The sequence below is a fragment of the Apodemus sylvaticus genome, chromosome 2, assembly GCF_947179515.1.
Source record: "Apodemus sylvaticus chromosome 2, mApoSyl1.1, whole genome shotgun sequence".
Lineage (NCBI taxonomy): Eukaryota > Metazoa > Chordata > Mammalia > Rodentia > Muridae > Apodemus > Apodemus sylvaticus.
The window spans coordinates 58569365-58591407 of NC_067473.1; the positions used below are offsets into that span (position 1 = coordinate 58569365).

At 42.8% G+C, this 22043-nt stretch overlaps 1 protein-coding gene across 1 annotated transcript in view; it reads left to right on the forward strand.

Moving 5' to 3' along the window:
* The first annotated feature begins 12753 nt into the window (after window positions 1–12753).
* Bpgm (bisphosphoglycerate mutase) overlaps window positions 12754–22043 on the forward strand; it is a 33095-nt gene continuing 23805 nt past the window's right edge. Inside the window, exon 1 of the mRNA XM_052173412.1 lies at window positions 12754–12871. The gene's annotated coding sequence lies outside the window, so the exon portion shown is untranslated. The remainder of the gene's footprint in view (window positions 12872–22043) is intronic.

The following is a 22043-nucleotide window of genomic DNA, read 5'->3' on the forward strand; positions in this document are numbered from 1 at the left end:
AGTCATTCTTCTCCCAGTGTGTTGAAAGACACCTCCCTGAGAGGGTTCAGCAGAGTACCTGGCTTCTGTTTTATTTGTTCATCGCAGAAAGAATGAACGAGGCCTAAGCTAGTCATGAACGTGAAAGCATACACAGAGACCGAAACACACGGAGTCTAGCATTAGGGGGGTAATTAACAACTTGGGGTATTAATTTTATTTTCTTCATACATTTTAAAACGTGAGCTAGGGGTATTAACATAGGGTTTGCCTAGCATGAATGATCCCCAGTCCTACATAAAACCCAGCATGGCATGGTGGTTCGTGCCTGTAATGCTGACTCTCAGGAGGTAAAAGAAGGATCAGAAGTTCAAGGTCATCTTCAGCTGCATAACTTTGAGACCAGCCTGTCAAAAGCAAAAAATGATAATTTCCCTTTTAAAGGTGTGGGTGTGTGGGTGTGGGTGTTTTTGCAGAAGCCAGAAGAGGGTGTCAGAACCTCTAGAACTGAAGTCACAGGCAATTGTGAGCTGCCCAACGTGGGGACTGGGAAAGGGACTCAAGTCCCTTAGAAGAGCAGCCAGCACACTAACTGCTGAGCCATCTCACTAGCCCCCAACTATTGCTGAGGTTCTAGCATATAGGTATAAATATGTCCCTTTATTCTCAGGGTAGCAGCGTGAGTGGACAGTATGGAGTGCATCACTTCTGTCTTGCTGCTGTGATGCCGAGGCTCGGAGACATTCAGTGACTCAGTGAGAAAGGTGCAGGTGCTTGTATCAGGATCTACATCGCCACCCGGATCTTAAGACATCATGTACAGGAATGACCTTTTGTCCTGTGTCCTGTGTTCTTTCTTTCCCCTGTTGTTTTCTTTCCTTTTGCCTTAGCTCTCCACTTTCATCTCCTCTTTCCTAAATGATGTAATGTTTTGCATATATTTGTAAGTAAAATGAACTGGCATTAACTTAGTGTTCAGTTAAGAAACACGATACTGTTAATACCTCTGAAGCTTGGAGACTGCATTTTATTGCCAACCTGTAACCACTATCCTGGACTTGATGGTCACCGGTTCCTTTCTTTCTTGTCACTGACACATCCTTATGAACAGATAGTGTTTTAGTGCTGGAGTTCATGTTAGTGGAACCTCTGCATTCTTTTTTTTTTAATCAAAAATTATGTATCTGGCAATTATCTGTGTTGATGTGCAGATACGTAGCTGGTTTGTGGTCACTGAATCAGAGCACTCTGTCTCGGGACCTGCCATGATTTCTTCACGTTTTCTTACTGAGGAGCATCTGCTATTAAATAGTTTTAAATAGCTATTATATAGTAATAGTTTTGTGCTATTAAAGCTATATACAACTCCACCTGCACATAAGCAAAGAGTTTCTCCAAGACGTTCACTGCACGTGGGGTGAAAGGGCTAATTCACAGACTGCACATGCCTACAACTTTACTAATGCAAATTTGATTCCAGATCTTGTTTCACATCTTGGTTTTTAAGCAGTTTGATTACCAAAGGAACAAGCATTCCTTGAAGAAACATCTGATTACAGGGCCGGAACAAAGAACGCATGTCGTGGATGCCAGAAAATAAGGAAATGATCCAAGAAGCGAGAGCCAACAGCAGCCCACGCCAACTGGAAAAAGCAACTAGAAGAATCAGAACGGCAAAATAAAGCGTTCAGCCATAAACCGTGGACCATAATAAATACCCAAACCTAGAAAACCAGGCAGTAACATGAAGTATTGAATTATAATCAGTAAAATAGAGCAATTTTCCATGAGTTGATTAAAAAAATAAATAGACGGGGCCTGGGGAGAAGTCAGTGACATGCTTGCTGTGTAATGCAGGGTGACAGGGTGATAGGGTGACAGGGTAGGAGGAGAAACCAAGTTCACACCATTTTAATGTGATTGTGAAGATGTTTACACTGCTTTCAAAACAAAGAAACTGGGCAAACCCACTGTAACCTAGTGACTAGAGTTGAGTGCGAGGACATCAGCATGACAAGCTGGGCTGTGACATAGCGTGGACATGAGACCACTCCACAGCACTGTCAGTGAACGTGCCTGGCTTCACTGACAAAAACCCATCAGACTCGAACCTGAGAGAGAGCTATCTGACAACTAGTGTACACAATTCACATAGATCAAGATTGTGGGGGAGGGGACTAGAGGAACAAATACAGACTGCAGGGGACCAAGGACAACTAACCAACTAAATGCCAATGCGATGCCAGATAAGGTCACAGAACGCAAAGGAGCCTCAGTGGGGAGTCAGCGGCGAAACTTAAGTGAAGGTCTTCACTGGCGCTAAGTTTCTGGCTCTGACTACTGTGGTGTGGTTCTATAAGATGTTATGGTTAGGAGAAGCTAGGTGATGAATACATATAAGTTCTCTCATATTCTGGCTATTTTTTAAGGATATAAATTAAGTTCAAACCTCCCAATTGTTTTTTTGCCGCTCCAAAGCTATAAAATGACTCCTAAGTCAGGAGTGTAGTGATCAGAACGCCACTGTCTTCCTGATAAGGCTGTTGGATTACCTAGCTCAAGGATAAACATGATAGCAGCAGTTGCTTCTGCTTCTGCTGCTTCTCCTCCTCCTTTTCTCCGTCTTCTCTGTCTTCTTCTGATTCTTCTTTCTCCATTTCCTTTTTCTTCTTTTCTTTCCTTTGTGGGTTGTTTGTTTTTGTTTTTGTTTTTATTTTTATTTTTGAGACAGGGTTTCTCTATGTAGCCTTGGCTATCCTGGAACTAGCTCTGTAAACCAGGCTGGCCTTGAACTCACAGAGATCTTCCTGCCTCTGCCTCCTGACAAGCTTCCCTAATACCACCCTGAGCTTAGTGCACACGCGGAGGAGGTGCACACCAGTGAGGGAGGAGCAGTACCGCTAACACCCTTCAAGAGCACTCATTTCCAAAGGAGAGGACCAGAGACACTTCAGGCTTGTTTGTACTTCCCTAAACATAGACAGAGCGTGTTTAATTAAGTTACACTAATAGATTTCTTTCTACACAAAAGAAACCAGCAAGCATTGACCCTCACCTTTAAAATCATTTGGGCCAGAAGAGTTTTCTTTCTTTGTATTATTGTTTTTTTAGGGAAGATTTTATATTATGGACTTGATCCCTTTATTGATGCTAGAACTATTTTCATCTCCTTCCTGAGTCAGTTTTAATAGATTGCTGTCAATTGGGCTTTCATTTAAGAAAGAAAAGGAACCAAAAGGAGGAAAAGACAAACAGCAGGAACTGGTGAGTGGCTGAGTCTCCAAGAGAAAGGGCAGAGAAAAAGATACAAGAAGGAAGTCAAGTTGGCGGTGACTTTTAATTCTAAAATAAATGCCAATGAGGCGATAGAAAGATTGATGCAAAGGAAAGGGGGTGGAGAGAATTGTAGACGAAGAAATACAAAAAAGAGAAGTCTCATCAGGAAAGAGAGTGGCCATCGTTCAAAAAGCTTTTCACCAGTGTCTGAACAATCCCTGAAGGGTTCAATGCAGACCGAGACCCCTGAGATTTAACACAGAACTGCAGGCACGTCTGTTGTCTGGCAAAATATGGCTGCCGCTAAATAATAAAATTCTGGAAAAGTATCCTATAAAGAAGCAAACAATGCATAAAGAAAGCATATCATTTAAATCGTTACATTATATAGTGGATGCTGTGGCTGGGCAGAGAGTCTGCAACTCTGACGAGACAAAAAGACAAACAGGGATGAAACAAAGAGTTCCTGCCTTCCAGTTCTTTAATGATGGTCATAACTATAACCTCAGCACTTGGGAATCTGAGGCAGGAAGACTGCCACAAATTCCAGGCAGCCTGGCCTACGTTGAAACCTTGTCACCTAAAAGGAAAGGGAAAATCAGACAGACTAAAGAGAAAGAATAAAATGCTAAAGGGAAAGATGACAAAGACTTTTGATTGTCTTGTACGTACTTGTGTGCATGTGTGGTGTATGTATGTGTTTGTTCATTTGTGAGCATGTTTATGGAGGCCAGAGATCTGGTGTCTCACTCAGTTGCTCTCTCTTATCATCATCACCACCATCATCACCGCTATGACCATCATCACCATCCTCACCACCATCACCATCCTCATCATCATGACAAGGTTTCTCACCATACCTGGAGCTCATTGATTCAACTAGGCTCTCTAGCCATTGCGTTCCAGAGATCTGTCTCACTTAGTTCCCTATCCCTGAACTTACAGACACACATCACTACCCTTGGCCTTTGCATGGGTGCTAGAAACCCAAATTCTGCCCCTCAGCATATACAGGAGGCACTTTACTGAGTGAGCCACTTTCCAAGGCCCAATATTTTATTTCAAAATAAACCTCCAACCAATGCACACTGATAATATAAAAGGCACTTTCTGTACCTATGCCCTCTGTTTGGCTTGGCCCATCATTTCAGGAGAAAATCCCAATGGGTATATCTTAAACATTAGATGGACTGACCACAGTAGCTTTACATTTCAAAAACTGAAACCATGGATGAATACCCTCTGCACTGGGAATGTTATTACTATTAATGGTAGAAAAGGCACCCATAAAATGAAGCTCTTCAGTCTCATGTCATAAGACGATAATGTCACTTCTACCCAACGCCTACAACATTTCTTGCCAATGAAAATGGCCAGTTATTGTGTATGTTATGAAAGGAAAGAAGACTGGATCTAGTCTCCACTATGCTTTACTGCCAAAAAAGGTAAACTAACTGACAAATTTCCTAATTGAAAAGTTATAAAGCATAACAAAACATTAGGATGTGATAAATTTGAGTCTCACATAATATCCTCTAGTCTTAGAAATATTAGATAACTTTAGGAAAATCAAAATAATAATTACGGATAAGTTCAGTGAGTGGGTTAAGAAGCCCATTTCAGTGGTTGGGGAAATAGCCCCGTAGGTAAATTGGCTGCAACATAAGCTTGAGGTTCTGAGTTCAGATTCCCAGCACCCACAAAGAGCTGGGTATGGTGGCAAACATCTGTAACCCCAGTATTCAGGCATGGAAACAGGCAGTGCCTGGGGGCTTGCCAATTCACCAGTGTAGCAGAAATGGTGAACTCCAGGTTTCACGAGAGACCCTATCTGAAAAGATAGCAAATTACAAGATGGAGAATCAATTGATGAAGACATCCAGATGTCAACCTCTGTCCTATACATGCATGCCTACACATCAAGTGCAGCCCCCCCCCTCTCTCTCTCTCTCACACACACACACACACACACACCACCTTCCCAATAGAGAAGAATAACAGGATATGAGAAATACAGAGAAATGATTGTATATCTAGGTAAAAAAGTTGGTGCTTGGCAGGGAAGGGAAAGTGAAAGGGGACAGTAAGTAGCGGGATAACAGTCATGCTTTAAGGCTCGGACACCGGAAGCTACAGCTGCATTTTATGACACAGCAACTAGAACTCTGGTGGACAGTGGATACAATTACTCTGCAGGCATCCCCGGAGAGAGAGGGAATTAGCAAATATTAGATACCTAGTATGTAGCAAATTCTGTGAATTATCCTATTTTAACTTCCCAACACTCCAATGCTAGATATTATTTCTGCTTCACAAAAGAATCCTGAAGATTAGAGAGGTTAACTAACTTATTCTCAATGAGGCAAAGGCAAATGTTTGTCCATATCTGCCTGTTCCTCCAAAGCCAGAGGTCACTAAGTTTCTGAAGATGTAAATTAGCCGTTTTCAGTACAGAGTGGTAAAGTTTAACACAACATGAAGCCATCATAATAAGCCAACTTAGGAAGACACTTCCATTACTTATAATGTTCTTTGATGCCTGTGTGTGTGTTTTATCTCTGCATCTTGCTAGTTTTATATAAATGGAATCATAAAATATATTGTCTTAAAAGCTCTTTTATGCCACATAAGTTTTTAAGAAATGCAAGCAGCAGTAAAAATTATGTCCTATTTGTTTTTAAGATGACTCAGAAACTCCATCTCTTATTTTATAAGCAACCAAAGAAATGGGTCTCTCCTACTCATGTAATGTCCATATCTTCAATACACAGAAAACATGGTTCTCAAGAACACTGCAAGAGAGTCTCCAGTCCCGCCAGCTCTATTAAACATTTAAAATCAGAAAGATGACAGATAACAAATTAAATTAAAGATTTCCTTTTGGTTAATTAATTGTAAATTATGAGGATGATTTTCAGAATGTAGGGGGCACTTCCCTGTGCATCAAGCCAGAGTGATTGATGTAGAGGCTAAACTTATGTAGCGACTTAATTTCTTCAAAACTTCAGTGACCCTTGGTGCAGTTGATTATTGATTTTCTGTCCTGACTGAAATAGGGTCTTCTACATTTCTGAAGGAAAAAAAGGTGAATTTAAAAGACATTCACATGGAAAGCATTTGCTGCAGTATTTTGTTAAAATGGTCTACTCCTGTTTTGCTTAATACAATGATTTTTTGGTAGAGGGAACAGAGTCTTTCCTATGGGCTCTGAACAGATTTCTCCACGAGAAACAAAATCTCCAGGGAAGCCCAGCTGCGCTGGCCTCTGTGTATGTGCTCAGTGTCGAGTGGAGCAAAGAAGTTAGGCCACTGGCATCGTGGTTTCTTGCGTCAGCTGTCAGAGTGAATGTGGATCCCAACAACCTGAGTTTTGGAACATGACCACCTTTCCTAGTGTCATCTGACTTTGAAGACTTCCTTTGTTCCCACTTCATATGCAGCACGGGTCTCAGAATAACTTTCTCCTTGATTTTCCAGGCTGTGGTTGCCAGCACATGTGTCGATCTTGTATCTGACGCCTCACAGAGCAACCGTGCGGGGAAATTGGTCAGATGCTCACCCAGCCTGGAGAGGCCAAACCTCGCATGTTGAATTTGCACGAGATGGCAAGCCTGGTGATGAATTATGCACTCTTGCTTTCTCTTCCTTAGCAACTTACCAACAGATAAAACCTACTTCCAGGGTTGATGTTGTAAGGACTGTGTGAGGGTGTGGCTGGGAAGCATGTGTTTTGTCTGCCCCGTGCTGGAGACATGGATCTGTAGGTAAAACAGTTTCTCCTCAGAATACAGTGATGGTACCTAGAGGCAGGAGAATATAAACAAACAGCTCTCCAAGTCAGTAGAGGAACTGTTTTAGAATAGTAGTACCTGGTACTGCACGTATCCTCCCAAATGCGTACACCCAAAGAAGCAATATTTTATGTTAAAGGTTTATTTTATTTTTTTAATTCAAAATTTTAAAATTTATTTCATGTGTCTAAGTGTTTTGCCTTTGTACACGCCTGTGCCTGGTGCCCATGAAGGCCAAAAGAGTGTGTCGGATTCCCTGGAATTAGAATTATGGAAAGCTGTGAGTCCCTATGTGGGGGCCTGGAGTTGAACCCAGGTTCTTTTTGAGAACATGTGCTCTTAAATGCTCAGCCAGCTCTCCAGCCCCTAAAAGAGCTCACTTAAGCTCAAGATGATTTTATCATAGATAGACATTTGTTGCCTGTTGTGATTTTTTATGGCATTCTACATGTCTTTAAAATGTTTATCTCACCGTGAAAGTTCCAAGGCCCCAAGGCTCATGTTTTCTTACCTGACTGACATCTGCTGGCACAGCACTTATTTTGACTCCATAATCACGTGCCTTTCTCTATGAGCACAGCCCCTGGAACCTTATCTGTTAGGACCAGCCACTTACTGTCCTGGAAGGCCTCCAAGTGACACACTCTGCTTATTTTTCTTAGAAGAAGGTGAGAAAATCAACAAGGTTGATTTGGCAATATATGTAAGAAGTTGAACTGGGTCATTTACACTGAGACACTTTTAAAAAAGATTTATTTTTATTTTATGAATGTTTACCTGCATGTTTGTGTCTCAGGACTTCCAGGAATACTAGGACTATATAGTGAGATCCGTCTCAAAAAAGAAAAGAAAAATGGAAAAAAAGATAACAAGAATGAACATGTAAAACTTTTAAATGAGGAATTCCATGCTGATACAATATAGGTATTATGAAAACAAGTCTGTTTGGGCTCATTACTTCAAATTTCGATGTAGTTCCACTTTCAGCCAAATAAACAAAACGGTAATAAATTATTTTAACCTAATTGTCTGGTGCCTCCAGAGGTTCAGAAGGTGTCAGATTCCCCTGGGACTGGAGCTGTAGAAGATTGTGAGCTGTTATGTTGTTCAGGGAGCTCAAACGGAGTCCTCTGCAAGAGCCACCTCTCCAGTCCCTGACTGATTGAGACTTTTTAATGCTAGAATCGATTGAATTCTTGCCATGCAAAGAAGATAATCTTTAAATAACATAGTTTTGCGTGGTGGTTACAATTAATATGCTCATTATATAATGAAATGAGAGATGTTAGACAGGTTGTCCCAGACGACACAGTATAGAATAACTGTCCTTACCGGAAACCAGGCAGACTGGTTCTAGGGGCGTGCACACCAGGCAGAGCACACACTCTATACGGCTGTACATCTTTGAATCCGCCATCACTGCTCTTCTCCAGTGGGTCATTACCAGAAATACATCTGCATTGCTATCCATCCGGAGGCAGGACTCTCTCATCCTAAGCTTTAACTGCTCTTCTACGAGAGTGGTCCTTTCACTCACTCTTGTCTTTTCTCTCAGCTGTAAAAGGAGGGAGCGGAAGGGATGGAACTGGAGGCCATGACATATGCCAAGCAAGTCACTACGACGAGAAACACACATTACATGTAAGCTAAAGAAGTGGGTGTCCTACAAGTACGGAGTGAAACAGTAGTTACCGAAGACTTGTGAGGAGAGGTAGGATATGGAAGGTTTAAGAAACCGCTACCAACATAGTTAGGTGTTCTACAGCATGGTAAGGTGACTGTACAATTATTATACATTTAATGATGAAGCAGACTGAAGGAGTCCAAAAGACCCCAGCACAAAGAAATGATATTTAGAAGGGCAGAAATGTTAATTACCACTCTATCATGATACACTGTATATATGTATCAAGTTATTACGTGTTCATTATACATATATAGTTAAAGAAATGGAAAAGGTAAATATTAAAAAGTAAATTAAAAAGCTGGGTGTAATGCTTGCCAGTCATCCCATAACTTTGGAGGCTAAGAGAGGAGGATTTTGAGTTCAAGGTCAGCTTGGGTAGCAAATATTGACTCAAAAACAACCCCAAATTGAAATAAACAGAATTACTTTTTTCAGTTTTCTTTGGTGCTAACATTGTGAGTATGTATATATATATATATATATATATATATATATATAATTTAGATGCAAATACATGGGCAACAGGGTAACCATAGGAGAAAGGAAGGTCTATATGTGGAACAGTGGGAAGTCATTCGTCTAAGCTGGTGGAATGCAAGGAAGATTAATTGTGCCATATTCACAAAGGTTTTCTACTAGTACCAGTCTGGAGCCCTGGAAGAGTGAAAGGAAGTTCAGGGGGACTTCTCAGGAGGGTGCTGAGAAACTGGAGACAGAATGTGATGGCAGACTAGGCTTGGGTACTGACAGCCTATAGGAATGCACACTGTAGTTTCAGGAAAGAGGAATCTGTACTCAGGTCAATGGTAGGGGATAGGCATGGGCTTATTGTACCAGGTTAACTTGACGTTGAAAAAGAAAGGAATGGGGCGGGGGGACTACTCACAGCAAACAGCCAGCTCATGATGTGTCCTGATACTAAGATAAGCAGACAGTCCTGTACGTGGGATATAGGACTAACTCTGTAATTTACTGGAGAAAGACAATGGTTCTGCTAAACTAGATAAAGGTAGAACCATCTAAGTCAGCGGTAATGTTTTCATGCTTCGTGGACCAGCTCAGCCCCGTTTGGAAAAGGCCATGGCCTCTGTGCACATTGTTGTGAAATTGTTTTCACCAGCTAAGTATGCTACCATAAAATGATACTTTATTCAGGTTATTAATGGAACAATTCTCAAGGAATAATATGGACTGATACTGAGTTTTCAATATATACAGACAATAAAGACAAAGATGATTAGGTTTAAATAATTTATTATTGTTTCACTTATTTGGCTGAAAGTGCGACTACATCAAAATTTGAAATAATGAGCCCAGACGGACTTGCTTTCCTAATACCTGTATTGTATCAGCATGGAATTTCTCATTTAAAAGTTTTAAATATTCATTCTTGTTATCTTTCTTTCTATTTTTCTTTTCTTTTTTGAGACAGGTCTCACTATATAGTCCTAGTATTCCTGGAAGTCTTTATGTAGACCAGACTGGCCTTGAACTCATAGAAATATGCCTGCCTCTGCCTTCTGAGTGCCGGGATGAAAGGCATGGATCACTATGTTTGGCTTTCTTCATATTTTTTAATTATGTGTATAGATGTGCACATATAAGTTTAGGTGGCCACGGAGTCCAGGAGAGGGTGCTTGAACTCCTGGAGCTGGAGCTGTGAACATTATGAGACATCAGATGTGGGTGCTAGGAACTGAACTCGGATCCTCTGTAGCGGTACTATAGTATCATAACTGTTGGGTCATCTCTTCAGCCTCAGAATTGAATTCCTCATGACTGGAATACACTGCTTGTGGGTTGCAAGAAGAGAGACTTTCCCCAGAACTATAAATTAGCAGCCTTGGGTTTTTTCTCAGTCCCCTATAAATACTCAAGTACTTCTGAGCTGATCACTAAGTTTATTTGTACAGGGAGCCAGGTAGGTTTCTTTCTAAAGCCCTGTGAAGTAAGGCAGTAGTCTAATATTTTTGAAGGTCATCTTTGCCTTAAACGGGCTTATGATAATCTTTGTGGGCACAAACTCACTCTTTCAATGTTCTCGAGGCAAACAGTTCATGGACAGATCAGAACACGGGGTCCAGGATATGATATTGCTATCTAGATAACTGTAAGAACAATCTTGTCATGCAACAGTGACTCTGAACAGTGTTAACCTCTGTGAACACCTGTGTCCTAAAGACCACGCTCGCTCCCAACAGCTGCTTTTAATTCCCACCTGAGAGAATCACTGCTAAAGTTGTTTTGTAATAACAATACACATGTTAATGATCCTGGTGAGTAATTCTAAAAGACAAATATTGTTAAAGTATTATATAACAAGTTAGTGTTATTGAGTATTCATAATGGCATCTTAGGTTCAGAGTAGCCCAAAGGTCAAATGCTGTATGACTGTTAGGGTTGGTCTTGAATGGCTGCTCTTATCCTTCCCGAGGGAAAAGCTTTGATACTACAGGGCAGCGGAAGTGTTTTCTGGTTCGCCTCCCCTCAGGAAGAAAAGGAAGGACAGATGGGCAAGTGTGTAAGATTGGGAAGCTGCCTTCTCCAACTGTTCTGACCTGAACTCTAGTTACACCGTGGACAGCTTACAACTATCACTAGAGATGGCCAATCACCTACGGGGAGTTGCCAGTTTTTGCACTCATTCTCCCAGAAATGAATAATGAATGTCTGTTCTTTGACATTACATTTTCCAATTATGGTGGTAGAGGTGGTCGTGTGCGCGCGCGTGCGTGCGTGCGTGCGTGCGTGCGTGCGTGTGTGTGTGTGTGTGTGTGAATATGCAACAACCTCTTTGCCTTCCACGACATTTTCCCCTTCCCCTTATTAACTTACATTTTTAGGACCTAGGTCCGCCTTCACCCTGCTACAGTGCAGAGCCCTGCTTCCTTCCAGGCAATCTATTAGCTAAGACAATTTGCCACACCTGAGCCGTCCAGGAGGTCGAGTTCAACTTTGCTAAGCCAGCATCACTACAGCTCTGGGATCACACTCCGTCGCTCCAGCCGGCAGACTCACCGTGAGAAAGGGGCAGCTGCAACTGTCATGCCCTAAAATGGATAGATGGGACATACAACTTGCTACAAGCAGGCCATGATGACATCAGTTCGTGGTGTGTCAAGATTCTCTTCCGAAATGTATGGATAGCTGATCTGAGGACCCATTAGCTGGTCACAAACTTACTGGACTTAGTTATAGGATTAACTAGGTAAGTTCAGAAGACACTAAGTAGAGCAGCTTTCAGAAATCAAGAAGGGGGAATTTCCCGTGGGCTCAGGCAAATATAACATTTCTTATCTTTCTCATTCACGTTTTGACACACGTTTCAAACTACCTTGTGTGAGAGTTCAAGCCTGCTTAGAAGCTCCCAGCTCTGGTGCCAGATCTGAGTGACAAGCTGACATTTTTATAGGTTTCCCTTCAGAAACTGGTTTTCCAAGTTTCCTATTCTCTCCTTTTCTAACCTCATTCGCCAGTTCTTGTACTTTTAGGGTATTCTATTATTCGTTTCTCTTCCCTTCATAATGTTAGGAGAAAGTAAGAATGAGCAGCTATTGTAAATAGGACACTTTAAAGGTTCTCATTTTAATCTCTATTTTCGACTTAGACGCGTGCCAAACAAGCTTCCGTGAGGATCAACCGGGTTCAGTCTAGGTAAAAATTGGAAATTTCCGTTGACTAAAAGAAATATCACTTCGTCTGCCGACCTTCGTTTTCACAGCGGGTGTATTTCAATTTTGAGAACTTCAAACGGTTCTCTGGAGGCAACGGAGCTCCCAAGTATTGCCCCGCGACACTCCAGTGTTTGGGTCTCTGGCTAAAGCCCGCCTGCCTGTGCCTAAACTACTATCTTATTGGTCTATCCGTGCGTCTGTTTCCTCATTAAACCAATCATAGCTTCCCTTCTTCCCCGGAATTTGAGAAACCGGAAAGAACCCCCGGTTAGTCGCCGCCCGGAGGGCGGGGCTGTAAATGAGTGACAACTCTGTCTTCCAATACACAGAGCCATCGGTCCTGCCCCTTCTGGCTTCTGGGCTGAAAAAGAGCGTCGGTGCCGGCGTTCGCTATGAATCCTCGCTGGTGTCTGCAGCACGGCGTTGCTGAGGACCGGCTACTACTACTGGTGGTTTCCTTGCAGGTGAGTGGCTTTGTTGTAATTGTTACAGTTGTGAGAATTTCTTTTCTTTCCTAAGTCTTCTTTTCTTAAGTGGCTTGGTGTTCTTCGTGAGAAGGCCGGTTGCTACCCTGCCCGGCTTTAGTATCTGGTGGGAACCTGATGCCCGCTTCAAGCGGGGACCCTCGCAGATACCCCAGGTCTCAGCTGCCCCTTTCTCAGCGTGTATCTCTCAGGGACAGTGAGTTCTGTCGGCTGGAGTGACGGAGTGTGATCCCAGAGCTGTAGTGATGGTGGCTTAGCAAAGTTGAACTCGACCTCCTGGACGGCTCAGGTGTGGCAAATTGTCTTAGCTAATAGATTGCCTGGAAGGAAGCAGGGCTCTGCACTGTAGCAGGGTGAAGGCGGACCTAGGTCCTAAAAATGTAAGTTAATAAGGGGAAGGGGAAAATGTCGTGGAAGGCAAAGAGGTTGTTGCATATTCAGAAATCTCAGAAACCATATTCCGGGTTTAGAGGAACACCCTCACACCACACACACACACACACACACACACACACACACACACACGACGACCACCACCACCACCATGGCAGAAAAGTGTAATTTTGTTGTTGTTCTAAGGAATAGGAGCAAATATTTCACCACAATAAGTCAAAAGAAATGCAAAATTGCAATGAAGTTTACTATTAGACTTTGCAGGATGAACCCTCTCTCTCTTCTAAATTAGGAAGGATTTATAGCTTGTGAATTGGGGGTGTAGGGGGGATGTACCTAGAATATTGACTAACTGAATTCAGACTCTTTCAGAAGGAAATAAAAAGTAAATGGTTACATTTCATCAGCAGGTACAAAAGTTTCTATAATAAAAGGAGAAGTCCTGTTTATTTGTCTGTAAAACTGTCTCAGTGAGTCAGTGACTAGGTTTTACCCATCGACCTGTTGCCATAGTACATCACAAACTATAGATACTCTCAGAATGGTGTTGGAATTTTCAAAAGTCTAACCCCAATAAACGGCATACTGAGAGCAGAGTGGGTTAGAAGCCATGACACTGGCTTTAGTCCAGAAGTCGTTACTGTTTTAGTAATCTTAAGTGGTCGCTGACTTACTTTTTACTTTTATTTATTCATTTAGAATTATTTAGTTATTTTATGTATATAAGTACATTGTAGCTGTATTAAGACACACCTGAAGAGGGCATCTGATCACTTTATGGATGGTTGTGAGCCACTATGTGGTTGTTGGGAATTCAACTCAGGACATCTGGAAGAACAGTCAGTGTTCCTAACCTCTGAGCCATCTCTCCAGCCCACTTTGCACATTTAAAATTTTTTTTATTAGGTATATTCTTTATTTACATTTCAAATGTTGTCCCCTTGTCTTTTTCTCCCCTCCCCCCAAAATCCCATAAGCCATCTCCCCTTCCCCAATCAACCCTCCCCTGCTTCCCTATCCTGGTATTCCTCTACACTACGGCATCAAGTCTTTCCAGGACCAAGGGCCTCTCCTCCCTTTGGTGTCCAACAAGATCATCCTCTGCTGCTGATGTGTCTGGAGCCATGGGTAACTCCATGTGTACTCTTTGGTTGATGGTTTTGTCCCTGGGAGCTCTGGGAGTACTGGGTGACTCATATTGTTGTTCCTCCTATGGGGCTGCAAACCCCTAGATCCTTTCTCTAGCTCCCCCATTGGGGACCCTGTGCTCACTTCAATGGCTGGCTGAGAGTGTCCCCCTCTGTATTTGCCATGCACCAGGAGAGCCTCGCAGGTGATAGCTATATCTGGCTCTGGTCAGCCAGCACTTGTGGGCATCCACAATAGTATCTGGGTTTTGTACCAGAAAGGGGAAAAATACCCACAGAAGGAGATAAATTTTTTTAAATGTGTATGAGCTTTTTGCCTGAGTTATGTAAGTTTACTCTGTGAGTGCCTAGTGTCCATGGCGACCAGAAGAGGGCGTTGTACCCCCCTGGAACAGATGGCTATGGGGCCCCATGCAGGTGCTAGAAGAGCAGCAAGTGTTCCTAACCCACTCTCCAGCCCAGTTTCCACATCTATTAAAAAGGTAGAAGTTACATTTCCAAGGCCCATACCTTTATTAAAGACTACTTAAAGATAATTAGATAATTTTTCACTATCATGTTTATAAGGAAAATCTCACTGTATTGACCTCTGTATAAAGTCTGTAGCAAATAAAAGTGTCCAGCTTCAAGGACATATTTTTTTCGTGCCCATATTTAAACTGAACCAAACTAAGCAGATCATTGTAAAAGAAAAAAATTTTTAAAGGAGAGGATAGAAATCTAATTTAGCCAAAAAAAAAAAAAATGTCATCTTTAATCTCATTACTCAGAGGCAACTATTAGTGTTTGACGATTTTGTGTTTAGTTTCTCTTCCCCGTTACCTTTTATGGTTTGTGAGATTAATAGGGTTGTTTGACTTTAAGAAGTGGTTGGTACATCTAAATTCATCATCCACGCACCCAGCTTTGTGTGCCTAGAGAACAGAGGACACAACATGCTTGCACTGGTAGCTTCTTGGATGTTCTTGGAATTGAAATCAAGCGTGAGGTGATATATGGACAAAGAGAACGAAGAGATTGACATCTGGGCATGGGGCCACGCTCCTGTAATCCCAGGATTTAGGAGGTTGCTGCTAGAGGATTGCTGCAAGACCATGGCATGTCTGGGCCACATAGTGAGACCCTGGATGCAAAGACATCAATAGTAAAACCCTTCCATTAAAAAGATATGACGATAAACTACTTTATAGAATATGAATGTGACATCGACCTCTTCACTCACACGTTTGGATTGCACACTCTAATAGTGTGCTTCTAGGACTGCATAATTCATCCCGCCTTCCCTTTCACTCACATTCGATTGCAGCTTGCTTTCTTCTAAGTCTCCTGTTTAACCTCTCCCTTCATGTTACTTTATTCCTAGATTTCATGGGTATCCATACCATCAGCCCGGTAGAGTCACTTTGATGGGTCTGTGGTCTCTACCCGTCTTCATGAGGGAGTTAATGCGTAGCCCTTGCTGCCTCTCACTGTTGCCTAGAGTACCTCACCACAAGCCATTTAATATTTCCTAAGAGAGTGATGCTTTTGTTATTCTCACGGACATGGCACTTAGTGTGCAAAGAACGTAATGTGTTCGTTATCAAACTGTTAATGAGCTGATAAGCAGTGTTTCAGCGCAGGCTTTTTAACTTTGAACTTTTGGGATTTGATGGACACAGTTTGTATTGACAAGCCTACCACCCTAGGGAAGTAACTAGAGATAGAAAAGAAGAATCTTGAGTGGGTGTTGCAAGCACTGCTGATTCCAAGCAGGCTGGCGCAAGTACCACGGCTCAGGTGGGTCAAATCTCACTACTACACATGTGTGACTCACTCATGTAAAGAGGGCTCTACCTGCTGTAATTTGTTGCCTTTGTAACGCACTCTGTGTGTGTGTGTGTGAGAGAGAGAGAGAGAGAGAGAGAGAGAGAGAGAGAGAGAGAGAGAGAGAGAGAGATGTAAGGGGGAAGGATGAGGGGGTTTTAAGGGAGATGCCTGTGAGAGGCAGTGTCTGGTGCAGAGGTGTTTTAGCACTGCACACACAGATGGAAAAGTTCCTCTACAACTTCTAGGGAAGTGATAGGCGATGGGATCCTAAGTGCTGTCAGGACTCGGTATGGATTTCAACAGCCTGCGTCTGGGGAAGGTGTGTCGTGTTAAGATACTAGAAACACTAAGGAGTTAAATACTGGGTTTCACTTGGCTCAATACTGTCCTTTGAAATTGATTGGAGAGATGAGTAGTCTTTCTCGTTGTCCTCAAATGCAGCTCATCTGCCGTAAGGTAGCGGCTTGGTGCAGAGGGAAGTAAAGGCTGCTGAAAACTGTACGGTGAGGGTCTGGACTAAGGACAATCTCAGAGTACTCTTAAATGTTTAATTCTCTCTTTCTTTTTTTTAAAAAAAGATTTATTTATGTATTATATGTAAGTACATTGTAGCTGTCTTCAGACCAGAAGAAGGGACTCTTAACCACTGAGCCATCTCTCCAGCCCCCCTCTTTAAGATTTATTTATTATTATATGTGTAAGTACACTGTAGCTGTCTTCAGACATCAGAAGAGGGCATCAGATCTCATTATAGATGGTCATGAGCCACCATGTGGTTGCTGGGATTTGAACTCATGAACTTCAGAAGAGCAGTCGGTGCTCTTAACCAGTGAGCTATCTCTCCAGCCCCCTAAATGTTTCATTCTTAAGAGTAAGTTCTGGGTTTAAGAGATTCTGGTCCCACTGGGCGGTGGTGGCACACACCTGTAATCCCAGCACTCTGGGAGGCAGAGGCAGGTGGATTTCTGAGTTTGAGGCCAGCCTGGTCTACAGAGTGAGCTCCAGGACAGCCAGGGCTTTACAGAGAAACCCTGTCTTGAAAAAACCCAAATCCCCCCCCCCCAAAAAAAGAGAGATTCTGGTCCCAAGTCCCTTATTTGATATCACTTGACATATTATTGCTATTTTGAAAATGGAAGAAAAGAGAAGTTTGGGCTTTTCTTTTACACTGTGACTTATCTCTCTCTTTCTTCCTGAGTTATGATATGAGAGTCTTAGGTGTACTTTACTCTTCAAACACCGAGGGAAGGAGGAAGCCAAGTCCTGGCTGTGGTGTTAATTTGTAAACAGGAGGAGCAAAGAACGTGCAAATGTGTGCGGCTGGATGGTGGGCAGGAGGAGGAAGCAGTAGCAGGACGGGCGGGCGGGCGGGCGGGCGGGCGGGCATGCGTGCCGCAGAGCTGGAGGCTCTACACTGCAGAGGTCTCTTGGTCCATTGGTTTTACATGCTAATCACTCACCTGTCAGCTCTTTCTGCTTTGTCACAAGAATCTTAGTTTGAAGCACAGCCTCATGGTGGCATTTATAGGGGAGAGGGGAACCTTTGATTTTATAATCTAGATGGAATTTCAACATATAGTCTATATGGAATATAGAGATGAAATTTCAAGACAGAATGAAAGGTCTTCATTATAACTGGTGAAAAGCCTTTTGAGACACCTGTTTTGTTTTTTGTTTGTTTGTTTGTTTGTTTTTGTAATACTAAGACAACTGGATGGCTCCTGCTTCTGAACAAATCTACACTCACTTTTAGTGTGAAACACTGCAATATGATTTACAGAGTTGTGTGTCAAACAAGAGCTCCTGCTTGTTTGAGGTTAACAGGTGAATCATTTCCCACAGTTCCCCCTTCCCCAGTCCCCGCTTGAACCTGTTCCTAAAGACTGAATTAAACACAAACTGGGCACCCTAACTTCAGTGTGCTCAATGATGGCTTCTGTGAGGAATACAAGTAACTGTGAATGGGGTTCCACTCCGCAAGGCACTTTGTAGTTCTGACCAAGGGCACAGCAGGGAGTTTAACTTTTTTTTTTTTTTTTTTTTTTGTTGTTGTTGTTGTTTTGTTTCTTTGAGATAGGGTCTCACTTATAAGCTGGCTATTTTATAATGTTGGGAGCACATCCACATACGGGGTCTAGCTAGGCAGGGATTTGCACACCCAGAGCCTTCTGTTCCCCCCTCCTTTTATAATCACAAGATATAAATAGATGGTGTTTTTCATTTTAGATTGTTGAGATTAGCCTACCAATAGCTAATATTAGTAATATATCATGTGAAAATGATAGTGATTCTAATTTTGATGCCCTCATCAAGTTGCATCACATTTACTCATGTGTTGCATACAGATGCTTGCAGGTACAGAGACAAAATCATACAATTGTACACATTATGACAGTGATCATATAGTCTGCAAAGCTAAACAAAATTCACTGCTTGGACTTTTACAGGGGATATTGGCAGCATCTTAAACAAGCTACAGTTTTTTCCTCACTTCCACCTACTCCTTCTCAGCAGCCATCTTCTTGGCCCAGGTTGTCATTGCATGTTTCCTGCAAACCCCCCTCACAGCTAATATTTGGACTTCTCTGTTGAGTATAAATGCTGGCTGGCCCTCACATGCGTGCTATTAAACCTTTAGTGATGTCTCAGTGTTTATAGAAGAGTCAGCACTCTTTGGCCCGAGGTTCTCCTAGAGGCCCCTATTCAGTTCTATCTTTCTAGTCTAGTCTCCGCCTACTTCCTGATTATACCCCATAACAGAATGACCATATACTTTTCCAAATGGGACACTTAGGTGTGAAAGGGGCCTTAGTAATAATTATGTTGGGGAAGGAAAAAAGCATAAAGCAATACTGTGTTAGGCAAATCAGAATGAATAGTCAGCTGCTTATAGCTCTCACCATTTTGAATGGGCCTCCTGTTCTCTCCCTGTGTCTGTTCCTGATTGTTACCTTAGACTGGAACTCCATTTCTTTTTTTATATCAGCCTAAATTTAAATATGTTTCCAGATCCACCTTCAGTAACGCTGTGCCCATGAAGGGGGGGATGCTTTCTCTCTCCGCCTGCTTCCTCTTTGATGGTCAAGGAGCCTCTCCCAGTGCTCCTTACTTTCACTTGTTGTCGACTCTCCAGCAAGTACACACAGCCCAGCTTCCCTCACTGACCTTCTGAAGGCTTAACCCTCGCCGGAGCCCGATTTCCTCACAGGCTTACTTTTACCATTGTGCTATGCCCGAGTGGCATTTATGCACATTTGAAAAAAAAAATCAATGGACTGTGCTGGGAAGGCTGCTGAGGACTTGGCTTGCAGGGTGTAAATCGTTCACTTTAATGTGTTGAAAGTAATGAGAGAAGAAAAAAGAGGTTTTGAGGTTTCGAGGTTTGAGGCCAGAGCCTTGGGATCCAGTGTGGCAGAGCAGCTCAGGGCATGGGTGCATCCTTGGGGACAACTGAGACTGAATTGTAGTTCTGCCACTTACAACCTCTGCTGCTTTAGGCAAGTTACTCCTTTCAGTTCTGCATCTGTAAAATGGGCACAATGGGAGGAAACCCATGGATGGTAGTTGAAGGTTCGAACATGCACTCTGAATAAACTGTTGTGCCTAAGATTGCTGCTGCTGCTGCTGCTGCTGCTGCTGCTGCCATCACCACAGATAGCTGGGGTGGGTAAGATGAAGATCCAAAACCAGAGTGTAAAAGTAGGAAAGCTGGAGGAAATGCAGGACTGAACTCCTAGCGGATTTCCCCAGAGGAAACAGTTGGCTCGAGAAGGATCTGAGGAGCATGTGCCTGAGAGAAGATGGTCTCCACGTAGAAGTGAGTAATCATGGTCTTTTGAGAAATCACTTCAGTAGAGTAGACAAGGCACAGGTAGGTACCTCATAGTCAGAGGACAAAGAAAACAGTGTCTAGGACTAGGGAGGTGGCACAGTCCTGTGCAAATAGGAAAACCTGAGCTTGGATCCCCAGCATGTATGTATATACACACACACGCATACATACAAGCTAGGCTTGGGGTGCATGCCTATAATCCTAGCACTGGGGAGGCTGAGACAAGGGGATCCCTGAGGCTTCCTAGACATCTAGTCTTGTTCAATCTGTAAGATTCAGGTTTAATATGTATCTCATGATGATGATGATGTGAAAAGCAATAGAGGAAAACACCTGGACAGTAACCTCTGGCCTGTATACACACACACACACACACACACACACACACACACGTATTTGTGCACATATATAAAGCATGTACACATGTGTTGTAGGATATTTGATCATACTGTAAACCCTGAGATTGTGTCATTTACTAAAAAAAAACAACAACAAAAAAACAAAACAACAACAAAAAAAAAAACCCCAACTGTTTCTAGTTGTGGTGTGGCTCAGCCCTTAGCACACACCTTTAATCCCAAACAAGAAAGGTAGGGCTTGTTTGTAGAAGGAAGCACCCTAGTCTGGAAGTGAGTTCTAATTGAGTGGCAGACACAGCGTTGAATTAGAGAGAGATTTGTCAGAATGAGTCAGACTAGGGTATGCCCAGCTTCCACAAGAAGAGAGAGGAAGGGGGAAGCTACTTAAGAGAGCAGTGCAGAGAGAGGGGAAGGAGGCAGTTTTACTGGGACAGATTCACAGAAACAGGTTGAAGAGAGAGCTAGTTAGGCACAGGTGAAGACAGAAGATCAGAACAGATTGCTGGAATTAGTTTGAAGCCAAACCGAGGCTGAGAGAGAGAGAGAAGCCAGACTGGCTCAGTCAGATTGGAGGAGGAGCTTGACACAGAACAGCTGAGTAGAATTAGCCAGCCAGAGCTCAGAAATAACTAGAAAGGGTGAGCTTATTCAGCAAGACTCAGAGGTTGAAAACATTCTAGGCCTAGATAAGACTGTACGGAGTCTAGAAACTTCCAGGACTTGGACTCCATTAGCAGACTGAGGCAGTAAGCCTCCGAGAGACCAGTTGCTACAGGAAAATAAAAATTACAGTCACGCAAATGTCATATACACATGCAACCATAAACTACAATAAGGAAATGTCTGGGAAGCAGGAAAGCAGTGGAGGGAAAGGAAGGGGAGGTAAAACTATGTTGGTGTAGTAAACTTTTCTTCAGGTGGACCATGCTCTTAAAGTATGGAGAGATGGCTAAGCAATTAAGAGCACGGGCTGCTCTTCCAGAGGACCCGGGATCAGTTCCCAGCATCCACATGGCCGCTCACGGCTGCGTGACTCCAGACCTGGGGATCTGACTCCCTCTTCTGGCCTCAGTGGGCACCAGGCATATTGCATGTGGTGCAGAGGTAGACATTCAGGCAGAACACATTAAATAAACTCATCAAATAATAAAGGAAGACTCTAGGAAATAATAACCCAATATAACCAATGCAGCCTTTTTTGATAATAAATTACTGATTGAAAAATTAGTGCCTAACTTTGATGTCAGGAACTCGCCGAGAGATAAAAGCAGCGGCCATAAGAACCAGCTGCAGGCTGGTGGCTTTACCCAAAATAGTGAAGTGCGAGGTTTTACAGGGATGGGTTTGAATTTGGGAGGAGAGGAATGTACCATAGTTACAAAGGTAGCTTTCCCATAGGTTGCAATGGCTGCTTGGCCTGATGAGACTCATCTGCAGCCGTGACAAGCTAAGCTTCCCTCTGTATTCCTGTGTTTCAGTGCGTTTTCTGAATGGCTGTGTAGACCTTATGGGACAAGCTGTGACTGGCGGTGATTCTGTGAAGTGAAATCCATGATGCCTAGATTCTGAAACTAAGACTGCAGTACACAGACACACACACACCCTGTGGT